The following is a 13975-nucleotide window of genomic DNA, read 5'->3' on the forward strand; positions in this document are numbered from 1 at the left end:
GAATAAAACACCTGGGAAGATACCAGTGGTTGCTAAAAGGGCTTCTGAGATGCTGGCAATGTTCTCTTTTTTGATCTAGGTGTTAGTTACACATGTGCATTCATTAAGTGACAATTCATTGAATTATTAATTCACTTATGATGTGTCACTTTCCTATAGGTACATAATTAATAAAGAAACAATTTAACACTGATAAAGATACATACAAAGTTTTGAATTAAAGTATAAACAAATGAATTGCACTAGTACCAAGTTGGGGAGGCAAGTTAATTAATGGTAGATGTGGTATCAGACAAACTCTGAAATTTTAGCATTTTAACACAGTAAACATTTACTTCTCACTTATGCAAAGTCTGATGCAAGTTGTGAAGTCTGCCTTCACCTGGAACCTACCTTCATCTTCCAAGTTCACTGCGGTAGAGAAGAGAGCAATGGAGGGGGACACTGTCTTTTAACTGCCTCAGCCCAGGAGTGACACATGCCATTTCCATTCTCAGAAATATAAACTGGCTTCAGCTGAACTGCAAGGGATGCTGGGAAGTATAGGAAAGTAAGTGGGATAATTGGTGAATACTAAGTGTGCCATCATTGGCTAACAGAAATTGCCTTGCAAATACTTTGGTGTTTTTTGTTAACTACAAGTTTAACTTATACCTCATATGTATGTATGATGTGTTTGCTAAGCATAAAGCAACTTTGGAAAGCATTGGTACAAATCTACTTAGGAAAATAAGGAGGTAGTTTTCTTCCATCAGAGCCAGGTCACATTCGAAAAATTGTATTCCGATGGTACAAAAATTGTGTCATCTTTTAAGAGGGCCACTGACCAGCAAGTACATGTCCAGAGATGGGTAACTACAAAAATGCATTAGCCTTTTAGACTAGGATATACTGCAGTGATGAATAAACCTTCGTCTTAACTGTTTACTACAATAAAGGTTTATCTCCTACTTGTGTCACAGTCTGGCAGGTGTCTGACAGGTAGCTTTCTACCCCAGGGTTTCCAGCTTCTTCCATCTCTGGCTTCCATGTCTCCTAGGTTTCCCATGTTGGGCTCTGTGCCGACAGCTCAGAACCTGAAGCCTGCTTCAGATTTGTGTCTCCTTCTCTTGCTGCCCCTCCCCTGCTCATGCTCTGTCTCTCTCTGTCTCTCAAAAATAAATAAACATTAAAAAAACTTAAAGATAAGGAAACCAAGTCTCAGAGAGATTAAGCAACTTGCCCAACGACACACAGATGGTAAGGGGCAGAGAGAGCTAGGATTTGAATTCTGGTCTTTCTGAACCCAAAGCCTGTGCACTTAAACCCTATGCCACACTGCCCTCAGGGAATTTGTATCAGGTAGTGTGGATAGCAGTTCAACAGGAATATTTCAAAGAAGATTTTGTCATTGTGTCTGAATTAGACAGACACGGAAGGTATTTCATGACAAATGTATAAAAAAAACTTTTGGGAACATTGACCGTCTCTGTTGAGTAACTAATGCTTTTGTGTGGAAGGGAGTGGAAGCAGCAGAAGAAACATACAGGGAGGCAGATTTAAACAAAACCCATTGCTAGTGCAACTTGAACTTTGCCGTAAGTATGGTTGCCCTAAGTAATGAATAGCATCGGGAGGTATGGGGGATAAAAATGACCCCATGGTGTTATTTCCTATGCCTGAAGGTCCAGCCAGCGTCAAAGTAAATCTTGATATAGCCACTGCCAGAAAAGTTGTGCTTTCACTGGTCGCTCAACATCTCCCTCTGGAGGGCTTGGAGATACAGATCCCTTCTCTTGTGTAGGCTGTAGTAATTTTAGTTCACACTCAGCCCTACATAGGAGTTGGCTCTGACAGCCTTAGTAATTTTGTCAAGTAGCCATAGAGACACTGTGCTGCTCCAGAAATTCATAGCCCACAAAGGGAGAATGGGTTCTGAAGGCGCTGGAAATGCATCATAACTTCCTGTCTCTGGCTTGTATTAGTAAAAATAGATGTGCAAAACGAATACAACTGGACCCAAGCATCCAATCCAAGTAAGAGACTCAACTGGACAGAATAGAGTACTACTAGTTCTTCATCTTATAACAAGCAAGATTTTAATTTTGACTCAAGTGCCCTTTCAGGAACTGCTGCGTGCCAAGAACCGTATACAAGAAAATGTACACTCACTAGCTTGCAAAAGTTTATACCCTGTCTAAAGTGGTTCGGAGGTCACCACAGAGCACAACAGTACAATATGTCATTTAAATGTAAACAAAATAGAGTTCACCTACAAGGAGGAGAAAGAATAAATATATTTAGACCACACAGTCAAACAGATTATCACATTTGGGCAAGAAAATGGCTGTAAGATTTCCAATTGCTAAAGTTATAAGAGAAACACAGTACTATATACTTTTAATTTTCTGACAACAGGAAGCAAATAAATCCATCAGCATATAGTTTTTTTTCCCCTTTGAAACTGCATGAAATCACAAATAAATATCATGGGGTCTTGTATGAAACATAAAGATTTATGGAGTGAACAGAATCTTAACTTCAGTAGCATAAAGGATACTGAAACAAACCCTCAAATGATTTTTGAATCTATAAAGACAGGAGGAATAATTTTAAGAAGCAACAATGAAGTCAATTTTGTAACAGACTGTTGATACGGAGAAAACATTGTTTTTCCAGGGTTTAAGTTTATAAAGAGATAGAATGTGAGGCTCTATACCAGAGATTCTCAAGCGTTAGTGAATCACCTTGGGATCTTGATAAAAAAGTGGATTCATAGGTCCTTTTCACTAAGGAGCTTTGGATTCAGTAGGTCAGGGGCAAGACCCAGAAATCTACATTTTTAACCTCACTCCACCAAGTGTTTGAGGTGGAGGTTGTCCTTGGATCTGATTTTGAGACACACAGATGGTGTAAGTGGGCTTGGGGCAGGTGCTGGATCAAGAGCTATTTACAATTTGTGGGAAATTAACTGGAGGCACTTCACAGCCTCCGTGGAGCTGAGGCTCATTTGGAAAGGGAAAGTGTCAAGGTCTAATGAAGACCAGGCACAATCTGAGATGCTTTGCATACACTGACTCATTTAAAGAAGTGAGGAGCCACAGGCAGTATTTCTCTTTACAACACATTAGATATCTATTTAAAGTCTCGGCCACAAATTGCTTAGAGCAAAAAGTCTACCATATCATAATAGTTACAGAATTATGTGAGCTTGGTGTTATGTCCAAGAGTCCCAAGAATATTTATATCCTCAAATGGTTTCATTTTTTTTTTTTGTTGCTCACAGTTATGAAACACAGAAGTTTATAGGCTGTGTCCCCATGAAAATAATTCACACTTTGAAGTTTTTTCTACATCCGAGCAATCTAAACACAACAGCGGTCATCATGAACTGGAGGGGTATGTGGGTGATGGTGATGGCAAGGGAATCGGGGTCAAGATCAGAGAGTTCCTTCAACATTTCCCATTGCTGCCACCGCAGGCAGTATCCAGGTTTTGAAAGCAGAAACAAAAGAGAGACAAAACTCCACCTTGCTCCTTGGGTCTAAGAATGGTTAGCTTTTGGGGGGTTGTGTTGATACACACCCCTATTTGTGATGGAGTGCAGGTTAGAGAGCATGTGTAGGAGAGGGAAAGATCCATGACTACTGCTCAGTCTAATGCATGCCCCAGCAATGGTGGTCCAACAGGAAACCTTTGATGGTCCCCTCAAGAGATTTCCCCATCACGAATCTTATTTGTAAAGCTTTCATTATACCAGAGAACAGGACATTGACCTTGGGACAAAGTTATGGAAAATAAGGAAAAGTCCAGTCTTCTGGATTCAGACCAATCAAAGATTAGACAATGGCAATGTATATTCAATACTACCTTCAAACCAAGTTGAAAAGTTAAAGTGTTATCAGACATTTGTCTTTATAATACGAAACAATTAATTGAACCACTTTTTCTTCCCCTCCATTAAATGGCTGATTAAACATCTGTTTCATCTCAACACTCTGATTTTCATTATTTATTGTTTAACATTTAGCCCTGATAATACTATCACTTTCAAGTGCTAAGAATATGTTTAAACCAACTAAAATAAATCCATTATGTTTTATTTAAGGGATTTTTCTCTGCTTGTCTTTTAGTCTTCTAAAAAGCAGACAGCCAACTTATTAGCTCATCTATTTTGGCACAATAAAACAATGAATAGTTTTAAAAACTTGGAAAATGTAAGACTTCAGAGAAATCACAACAATATCCAGTTTATAATGCTATTTATGTACTTTCTATGGGATGTATAGGTCCTCCTGTGGAAGGATTTCCTCATTCTGAATCCCCCAAGGTCTCTCTGACTGATTTCCCTCTTCCTCTGGCACTGTGTGTGTTTAAAAAATAATGGCCAGGAGAAAAATAACCATCTTTCTGTTGCTTTGTAGACACACATGCAGTCCCATACAATTTCTATTCCTTCTTCCTCATAAGGGAGGAGATGAAGAACTGAGTTTAAGCACATCATCAAAATTGCACAGTAAGTGGTCAGGAGTCTTCAAATGGCACTAAAACAGGCTGAGTTACTAGAGGAGGAAAGCACAGCTGGAAGCTAGCTATTGCATCATCTGGCCTTCCTCTGCTGAACAAAGAAAATTATTCTGTAAAGTATTTACAGATGCTCTTATTTCGAGTGCCATAATGCATTTGTTTCAATGGAGGTTTTCAATCTGCAACTCTGAAATTTCCCTTATTATGGAAAACCCCGTAACAATTCATTGTACCCTGGAGTATATTTGAGGGAAAATAGTTGAATCTTAAAGCTAAACTAGCAATTTGGATAACCTTGAAGGCTGATTTTTCTGGGATGTTTCCATTTTATATTACAACACGGAAGTTCTGCCTTTATTTCAAAAGAGAAGGCTTTAGGAAAGGCTTTCTGTAGCCATGAAACTAGTCATGCTGTGTAATTTTCAATCTGTGTTGAACACTATGGTGTGAGTATTCAAACTGATATTCTTAGAACTGTGAATTTGTTCGGGAAAGCCAAGATCAAGATGGGCTTCTAAATGCAATTGTCATTTATTAGGCTTTTAGCTTATTAGGTTGAAGCTTCCTTCAAAAATCCTATTTAAAATTTTTTTAATGTTTACCATTTATTTTTGAGAGGGGGAGGAGGGGCAGAGAGAGAGAGGGAGACACAGAATCCAAAGCAGGCTCCAGGCTCTGAGCTGTCAGTGCAGCTTGAACACACTAACCGTGAGATCATGACCTGAGCTGAAGTCAGATGCCTGACCAACTGAGCCACCCAGGCGCCCCTCAAAAATCCTATTTTACACAGAGCAGCAGAGACAGGTGGCAAAAATCTAAATATTCTCATGTTTAATGTAAAGATTAGTGGTAAATACACTGCTGGTTATTTTATGACCATGAATCATTTGCTCAAGAAATAATTTCACATTTAATAAGGGAAAAGAGGAGGTTCTCTATGAGTCAGTTCAAATAACGGATGTGCCACTGTCACCCTTCTCTCTAATGTAGGAAAGTAGCTTGTGGAAAGGAGAGACACACAAATTGTTTTAGCAGGCCAAGAACATAATGAAAATGTGCAAAAGGAGAAGGTTCACTTGACTGAAGTCACTTGTGTCTTTCTGATACAGAATCTTGGGGGAATTTCTCTGTGTATCTCCTGGTCTCTACCTGACAGACCAAAATAAACAGGAATAACAAGAAGAAGTTTTCAGATATTTTCGTTTAGTATTGACTTTCCAATTTCTCAGAATTGCTGGCCAGTGGTATTCCCCCCATATGATGATTCATCTCACCAACCCTCTCATGTGTCTTTAGCTTCATTTCTTATTAGAGTAAGTGCTGAATAAAATATATGTTGCATTGGAGTTGGGTTTAATTAATCAACCAACAATTATTTATTATCTTAGAAATGTCCTGTGCTAGGTCCTGCGTTGGGATCATACGGAAGTGCAAGCTATGATCCTTTTCAATAAGGAATTTAGATTTTTACATTTGTCATTAGGGTCTTTCCAGCCAAGGACCAAGGCTGTAGCCAAGTCAATTCATTTTTTGTCCATCCACAGGATTTAAATTCCTTCCTCTGGGAAGTTGCCTGTGCTATCCACCTAGAATGCCTTCCCCATGTAATTCTGGCAATTCACATACTTCAAGAACATTTCAAAATTGAATTCTTTCAAAAAGGTGAAACTCACCCCACTTTGAGTTTTCTGTGTCACCTCTGCAACTATGTATGGCACTTTCCACTTTGTGTGCTCCTTATGAATTCTTTGAACATGGAGACCATAATCTATTCATTTTTGTGTCCCCAGTATAAAAAATAAGCCCATTAAGAAAGCCCATGAAAATGATAATGATATACCTTTATTTTCAGTGAAAGGACTGATCAAAAACCTAGCCTGTCATTATTGGAAATAGAAATATGAATCTCTTAAGAATATCATGTACCCTGATCTCCTGATCACCTTTCCCACATAATGGTATCTTTTGCTTGAGGAGATAATGACAAGAAGCCTCTGAAAACTTGGTAATACTTTTAAGCAAATTTGTTTTTGTTTTTAACAAAAACAGATTCATATATTACTCATATATACGAATATAATGATCAGCAGTAACTTTTACAGATGCTACATAAAGATAAAAGTGGCAATCCCCGTATCAATGGGTGTGCCCATTGACATAATTCCCTAAGCTCCTTAGGAGTTTTCTGCCCTCTGATTGGGAAATGCACGTTTAAAATGTTAATTGTTTGACTGAGTTTGGAGTTGTAGAGTGCAAGTTTAGACTAACTTGTAACAACACAAATGCCATGTCTTATAAATAAATAAAATATTTATCTTATAAATATATAAGAGAAAGATATATATAAAAATATATATCTTATAAATAAATAATCTTTTAACTTGAAATTTAGGGTCCAGATTTTGTTTCCTTATTTTCTTCATTTTCTTTCTCCCTCCCTCTCTCCTTTTCTCCCTCTCCCTCCTTCCCTCTCCCCTTTCCTTCTTATTTGCTGAACTAGATGTCTTGACCCTTTAAATGATGTATCAAGTCCAGTTCATTTTGGCCTATACTAAAGGCAGATTTGAACCTTGTAATCAATAAGAATCATTAAAGTAATTAGTAAACAAGTTTACCATGTGTTAGGCTTTACTGCATTATTTCATTTGGCCCTCAGATCTCGAGGAGGTAGCTCCTCCTCTTCCTCTTTTCCTTCTTCTTCCTCCTTTTTCCTTTTAAATATTAGTCTGGTTCCAGATTTCCTTATCTTCATCATGCAGTTTGACCTTCAGCCTGTAGATTTAGCAGTTGTTAAAAAGCAAAAATCAATCCAGTTCCTATTTTGTTCCCAAGCTACTAACAATAAGGCCTGGGAAACCTTTTTCTGGCTGACAATTATTCCAAACCAGCTTTTCCCCTACGCTGGCTGGCAGAAGCAGGGAGGCAGCTGGGGCTCCCTTGATTGCCAGAGCAAGGAGGGCTCTGGGGCAAATGGAGCTCTTGGGTACATTTCCCTCCTGGGCTGGGCTGCTTTTCTGTTTCTCCTCTTATTGTCATTGAGTGCCTGTTTACTTTGGTCTTGATATGCTTCTCTTAACAAACTTGGAACTCCCTCCACAGCACAGAGGTAAATAAATCTTCCTTCCCTCCTTCCTTCCTTTCAAGACATTGAAAGCATGAGTGGGGGAGGGGCAGAGAGAGGAGACAAAATCCCAAGCTGGTTCCATGCTGTGGGTGCAGAGCCTGACATGGGGCTTGGACTCCTGAAACCCTGAGATCATGAACTGAGCCGAAATCAAGGACGCTTGATTGGACGCTTCACCACCTGAGTCACCCAGGAGTCCCTCCACAGAGGTAATTTCAAAAGTATGTTTAGGTGGTCATGTCTGGGGTTTATTCTAGGGACAAAGGCTCTGATTTCTAAACATATGTTCTATACAAAGCATTTAAAGTCATCATCTTGACAATGACCCTGTGGCCGAGGTGTACGAGCAGCTGAGCTCAAACTGCCGGATCCCACCTATGGCTCTTTATGAGGTACAAAAATAATTTTTTATGAATCACAGGGCAAGTCAGTGAATAATGTTTTGACACCATTCTTGGTATCTTTACTATAACTATAATAAGTTTCACAGGGCAGTTCTTTATAACATGTTTTAATATCGGACTATGGCACAATGCTAAGACTTGCATCAGTAAAATTAACTCTACGAGGGGCAAAACACAGTGTGCAACTTTCAGACGGTTTGATTTAATTTGAGGATAAATTTTTAGTGTATTCAGTGCAGTGAAGAGGTCTTTCACAAATATTACTTCTTGAACAGCTGTGAATCCCAGGTTATGTGGGTAAGTAAAGATATTTTATGTTAGCCGTTTCCTTTAAGGCAGTGAGGAACCAGAGAAACTCACTGAGGGTCTATATCTAAATAGATAGTCATTCCCTTCTCTAAACATGTGTGAGGGGAGAATACTGGTTTGTATAAAGAGCTTCTACATTTTCTTTTAAGACAGTTTGGGCTCAATTCCAGCACACAGAAGAATAGATAATTACAGAAATAAAAGAAAAACACAAACCCCAAAGTCATTCATTCAGCTTGATTAAAATTCAGCTGAAATCAGAAATTGGAAATATTTAGTAAGTAACAGGACCCTTGAAATAATGAAGAACTGTTGATATAGGTGCTTTGGGAATACAAAATATTGAGTTGGCTTCTTAACATCTTGTTTTGAAAGATAAAGTATGTTAGAAAATATGTGCCTATGAGCACCATAAAATTTGGGTTAATTTAATTCCTATTTTGTTTCTTAGCATTATGTTGAGTTTCTATTTCTCTTTAATAGAAGTAAATAATTTTCCTAAAATATTGAGATTTTAATGGTTTCAAGGATTGCTGGCTTATAATTTTGAGGGTTTGAATACTTGAAATAAAAAATTATATTCATAGAATCCTCAATGAAGAAAACTGTTAAGTAAAAAACTTTATTTTCCATAGGAAGTTTTATTCATTAACTGTGAAGAGATTTCTATTGCACCAATTGTCACTTACCCCTTTTTTCACAGCAACAGAGTTTTTAGCTGAGTATAGGGATACCTAGAATATAGCTATGTGACTAAATTATGGCCAATAGGATGTAAGCAGAAGTAATTTGTAAACTCGTGGAAATAGTCTCAAAGGGCAAGAATATGCCCTACTTTTCTTCTTCTTTTGTGGAGTCTGGAATGTGGATGGAATGGCAAATTGTCTTGGGCAGTGCAGTGCAAAAATAGAAGGGCCTGGGAGTCTGACACCATAGAGGGTCATACCTGCCTAAGACCTTTTATATTCACACTTCATTTATATGAGACATAAATAAATAGCTATTTTATTACAGCTACTATTATTTTGGGATCATTTGAATGCTGAAAATCCTAACTGATAAACCAGCTTTGTGCTAACAGATCTGCTGACTCTGACCTCATTGATCAAGTTCTAACTCACTCAAACAAAATAAGACTTGTCAGATCATCTTATAATTAGGAACGTGGAGCACCTGGGTGGCTTAGTTGGTTGAGCATCCGACTTCGGCTCAGGTCATGATCTGGCAGTCTGTGGGTTCGAGCCCCATGTCGGGCTCTGTGTTGACAGCCTCAAGCCTGGAGCCTGCTTTGGATTCTGTTGTCTCCCTCTATCTCGGCCTTTCCCCCACTCATGCTCTGTCTTTCAAAAATAAACAAACATTAAAAAAATTTAAGAAAACTTAGAAATGTACCAAAATGTATGTTTAGTATAAAGAAGCTATTTTATAAGTTGAATAAGAAATTATAGAAACATAATATAGAGTCTCAATTTTCTGAGACAACTGCCAAGCCCCCAAAGGTATGTGCTTTAGACCCAGAGCTATCCAATAGAACTTTGTTCAATGATGGAAATATGCTATATCTGTGCTGCCTGTGCTGCTTGATTTTGTAGCCACTTGCTACATGTAGCTATTGAGCACTTTAAACATGACTAGAATAACTGATAGATTGGACTTTTAATTGTATATAATTTAAATTAATTTAGATTTAAATAGCCAGAGGCTTAGATCATGACCATAATGATTTTAGTTCTCAAAACTTTTAAAGCTTAATAGTGTACAGAGAATATCTCTCTTCGAGACTTTCAACTTTCTAGAGAAATCTCCAATATAAATGGATTACAAAATATACACTTAGATGTCCTGATTTGACTTGCTTTATAAGATTGTTAGCCATAAGACCATTAAATAGAGAAGGGGTCATCTACCAAATATGATGTTTTTGATATAGTTGATATTGAGCTACATTGGAACAGTAATTAGAAGCAGGGCCAATGATGTACTGAGGTCTTTCCTGGATAATGACAGTAAAACCAAGTAATTAGCTGAAGGAAAATGCTTCCTTTTTTGTCTTCTCTGGTGGGAATGGCATGCATGCAGCTTAGCCAAAAGTGGCAATATGCATAGTAGTTAAAGCACAGATGAAATTAGACCAAGATTTCATCTCAGTTCAACTAACTCACTGTGTGGTCTTGGGCAAGTTGCCCAATTATCATTTTTGGATCATCATCTGTACAATGAAGAAAGCTATGGAGCTGTGAGGCTGAAATGAGATGATACTCATTAAGAACTTGGTGCAGCACCAGGATCAGAGGAAACATGCTGAACCTTACAGAAGGATAGGTCACAATCTAGGTCTAGAACCAAAGGGTGGAAATGAAAAGGATGAACAAAGGAGAAATTCTCCAAAGGAGACAGACTTAGCCACCAATGGAAATGCATAGATCTTGCAAATGCTTTGGGGTACTTCCCTGTGGAGGCAGAAATAGAATTTATGAAAGTTAGAAGAGTATCACATAATTAACATATGTTCAAATAGACAAAACGTGACTCAATAAAGGCGATGTGTTAGGAAATAAATATGAGATCTACTTTTCCAGCAAGTTGAATCAGAACCAGAAATTTCTGTCATATAGAGCCAGAAAATTAAAAGCAGTCTCATGATTTTGGCAAAGATAAAGGTGGATCAAGCTTACTTTATTTATTTGTTTATTTATTTCCCTGAAAACCAGAAGATATTAAAGGTCAAAACCAATGCGTATGGAAAATTGGATGTTCTCTAGTCCACGTCTCTTACAGGCACATAATTAATTAGAAAATCAAATACACCCTGTATGCACTAATCCACATTTAGGGAAACTATCCCTTTTGGTTTGTATTGAGGTGGTGATGTAGGATGAGAAGGCTCATGTTAGAAATGAACGAATTGACTATTCTCATCTTCTAACATTTTTGGTGCTGAAGTATTTGACTAGTCATTTGCTATTTTCTTAGGTATATCGGAGGAAAAAACAGAAGTGAGTTACGAGTAAATGAATTATGATCTTAATAAAAGTACACAAATCTAAGAAAATTATGTGGACCAAATAAAAATTTTACCAATCAAATAACCTCTGATAACCTTTATCAGATTGCTTTATCCAGTTTCAACCTAATATTTTATTATCATAATATTTTGTATATTCTTGCACTAAAGCCAATGATATCCCAGAGGACATTATTACAAAATCATATGATTCTCATCCTAAAATAAAAATATGAGCAAAAAAAAAAGTCATCTGAAATTTTGGATTTTTTATTTTTGTGATCTAATCTGGCTACATTTCAGGACTGTTGGTCATTCGAGGGATTATAGTCACTGGAAGATAGGAGTGAGTGTAGGGTAGGGTAGGATTTAAAGGGATAGTGATGAGAAACCGGTGTTACTTAGAATTGGCTCAAACCATAGCTACTCGTGTAGTATGCCATCCTGGATTTGAATGAAGGCGATCTGGTTTGAGGTATAGCTGTTTAACCTGTTCCTAGATATAGGGGAGTTTTCTGGCATTGTGGATCCAGCAGGGTTTTTGGTTATAAGCATCAGAAATTATTAACCCCAGCTAACTTAAATGAAAAGTAAATTGGCAGACAACCTACAGAATCAATAGAAGGTCTAAAAAATTGGGCTTAGGCTTGGAAAATAGACAGGAATCAAGAGAGACTTGGCTGCAGTAAACATGGCCAGAGTCTCACCACCTCTTAATGCCACCCTCACTGGACTCATGATGCTGGCACTGTCACCACGTACAACTTCTCAGCCATCCCTAGATCTTTGTGTCGCCAGCAAGAGTCAAAGTCTCTGATTAAAGCATCTGATTGGTATAACCTGCACCCTTTAATTTGTCTTTCATGGCTGAGTTGAGTATATTCAGTTCTTTTAGTTTCACTTCAAGATATAGACAGTAGGGGATTATCTCCCAGAGGAAATCTGTTCAGATAAAAAAAAAAAGATAAATATCCATGATACTTTCTGGACCATATATACCTTGGAGTTGGATTTACTGGTTCCTTGAATGAACAGGACTGCTCTTGGAGGAGGTGGAGTTGGACATGGTGGGTTTGGGATGGGGCCACCCAAAGGAGGAATACATATCTGTGACAACTATAAATGTTTTCAGAACTTACATAATCAAGATATATCTTAAACATGGCATAGGGGATGCTGGGGAGATGATGTCTGAGAAAGCCCACCTTACTGCTGATAACTCCAAGCTAAAACTTCTCCTGGGTTAACTGGGAGCTAGGGCTTGGAGGCCAAGCTTCCATTCCCCCTACCACTCTAAAGCCAGAGAAAGCCCAGAGAAAGGCTGGGGACAGTTTGAAAGCTACAGTTCCTGGGGAGGGCTTGGCCCACGGACACCCCCAAGCACTCAGGGAGAAGGTTGACATTAGCCAGCATGAGTGTGCCTGTCTTTTTGTTCCCCAGGAAGACAAAGGCTGTTTTTCTCCCACAGAGAAGGTAGGCATCCTCTCAATTTCTCAGAAAGGGATTGAAAACCTTTTCATCAATGCAATGGACCACACAGTCAGAGACCCCTCTGCTTTCATCACTCTCAAGATTCTAGTGCTACAGTATCCTCAAGGACAAAGGAAAATAACACTATATCTCAAGGGCCAGCAGCCATAGAGAAGAGTAAATAAAAGAATCACAGCAGACTTAAACAAAATCTGAGGAATTTGCTAAAGGAAAGACTTTAAGCAAACAATAAATAAACAAAAGACTTCAAGAAAGGAAAATATATTCAGGGGAGAGACTCCTGGGTGGCTCAGTAGGTTAAGCAATGGACTCTTGATTTTGGCTCAGGTCATGATCTCTCGGCTCATGGGATGGAGTCCCGCGCTGGGCTCTGTGCTGACAGCATGGAGCCTGCTTGGGATTCTCTCTCTCCCTCTCTCTCTGCCCCTCCCCTGCATGCATGCTCTTTCTCTTGAAATAAATAAATAAACTCTAAAAAATCTAAAAAAAAAAGATGTTCAGGGGAGAAAACAGTGGTAATGTAGGAATCTTGCTATATATATATATATATATATATACACATACATACATATATATACATATACATACATACATACATATATATACACATATACACATATATATGTAGTTCAATAAAAGTGGATAATCATAAACTATCTGAATGTGTATAACCTAAGAGGAAACTAATATGGAGGAAGATTGAAATTAATGAAACAGAAATTTTAAAATGACACAGAGACTAAATAATTCTGAAAATTCGTTCTTTGTAAAAGTTGGTAAAATAGATAAGTTCATGAAGATTTGATTAAGGAAAAAAGAGAGCAGAAATATGTGAAATTGGAAATGAGACAGGAAGCATAACCACAGAAATGTACGAGATTGAAAGAATTGCAAGATAATGCCAAATAACTCAAGTGCAACAAATTTGGAAACTTAGAAGAAATAATTTTCTAGAAAAATAGAATTACCCAAATTAATTCAAAATTAATTGGGAAACTTGATTAGACTAATTACTATAGAATTATGATACAAATCAACTGTGCTTGCTAAAACTATAAATTCCTACAACTGATTGTATCCCAGATCTGATGAACCAGAATCTCAAGTCTATTATTAGGTCAGGGCCCAATAATTTCT

This window comes from Prionailurus bengalensis, chromosome C1, assembly GCF_016509475.1.
Source record: "Prionailurus bengalensis isolate Pbe53 chromosome C1, Fcat_Pben_1.1_paternal_pri, whole genome shotgun sequence".
Lineage (NCBI taxonomy): Eukaryota > Metazoa > Chordata > Mammalia > Carnivora > Felidae > Prionailurus > Prionailurus bengalensis.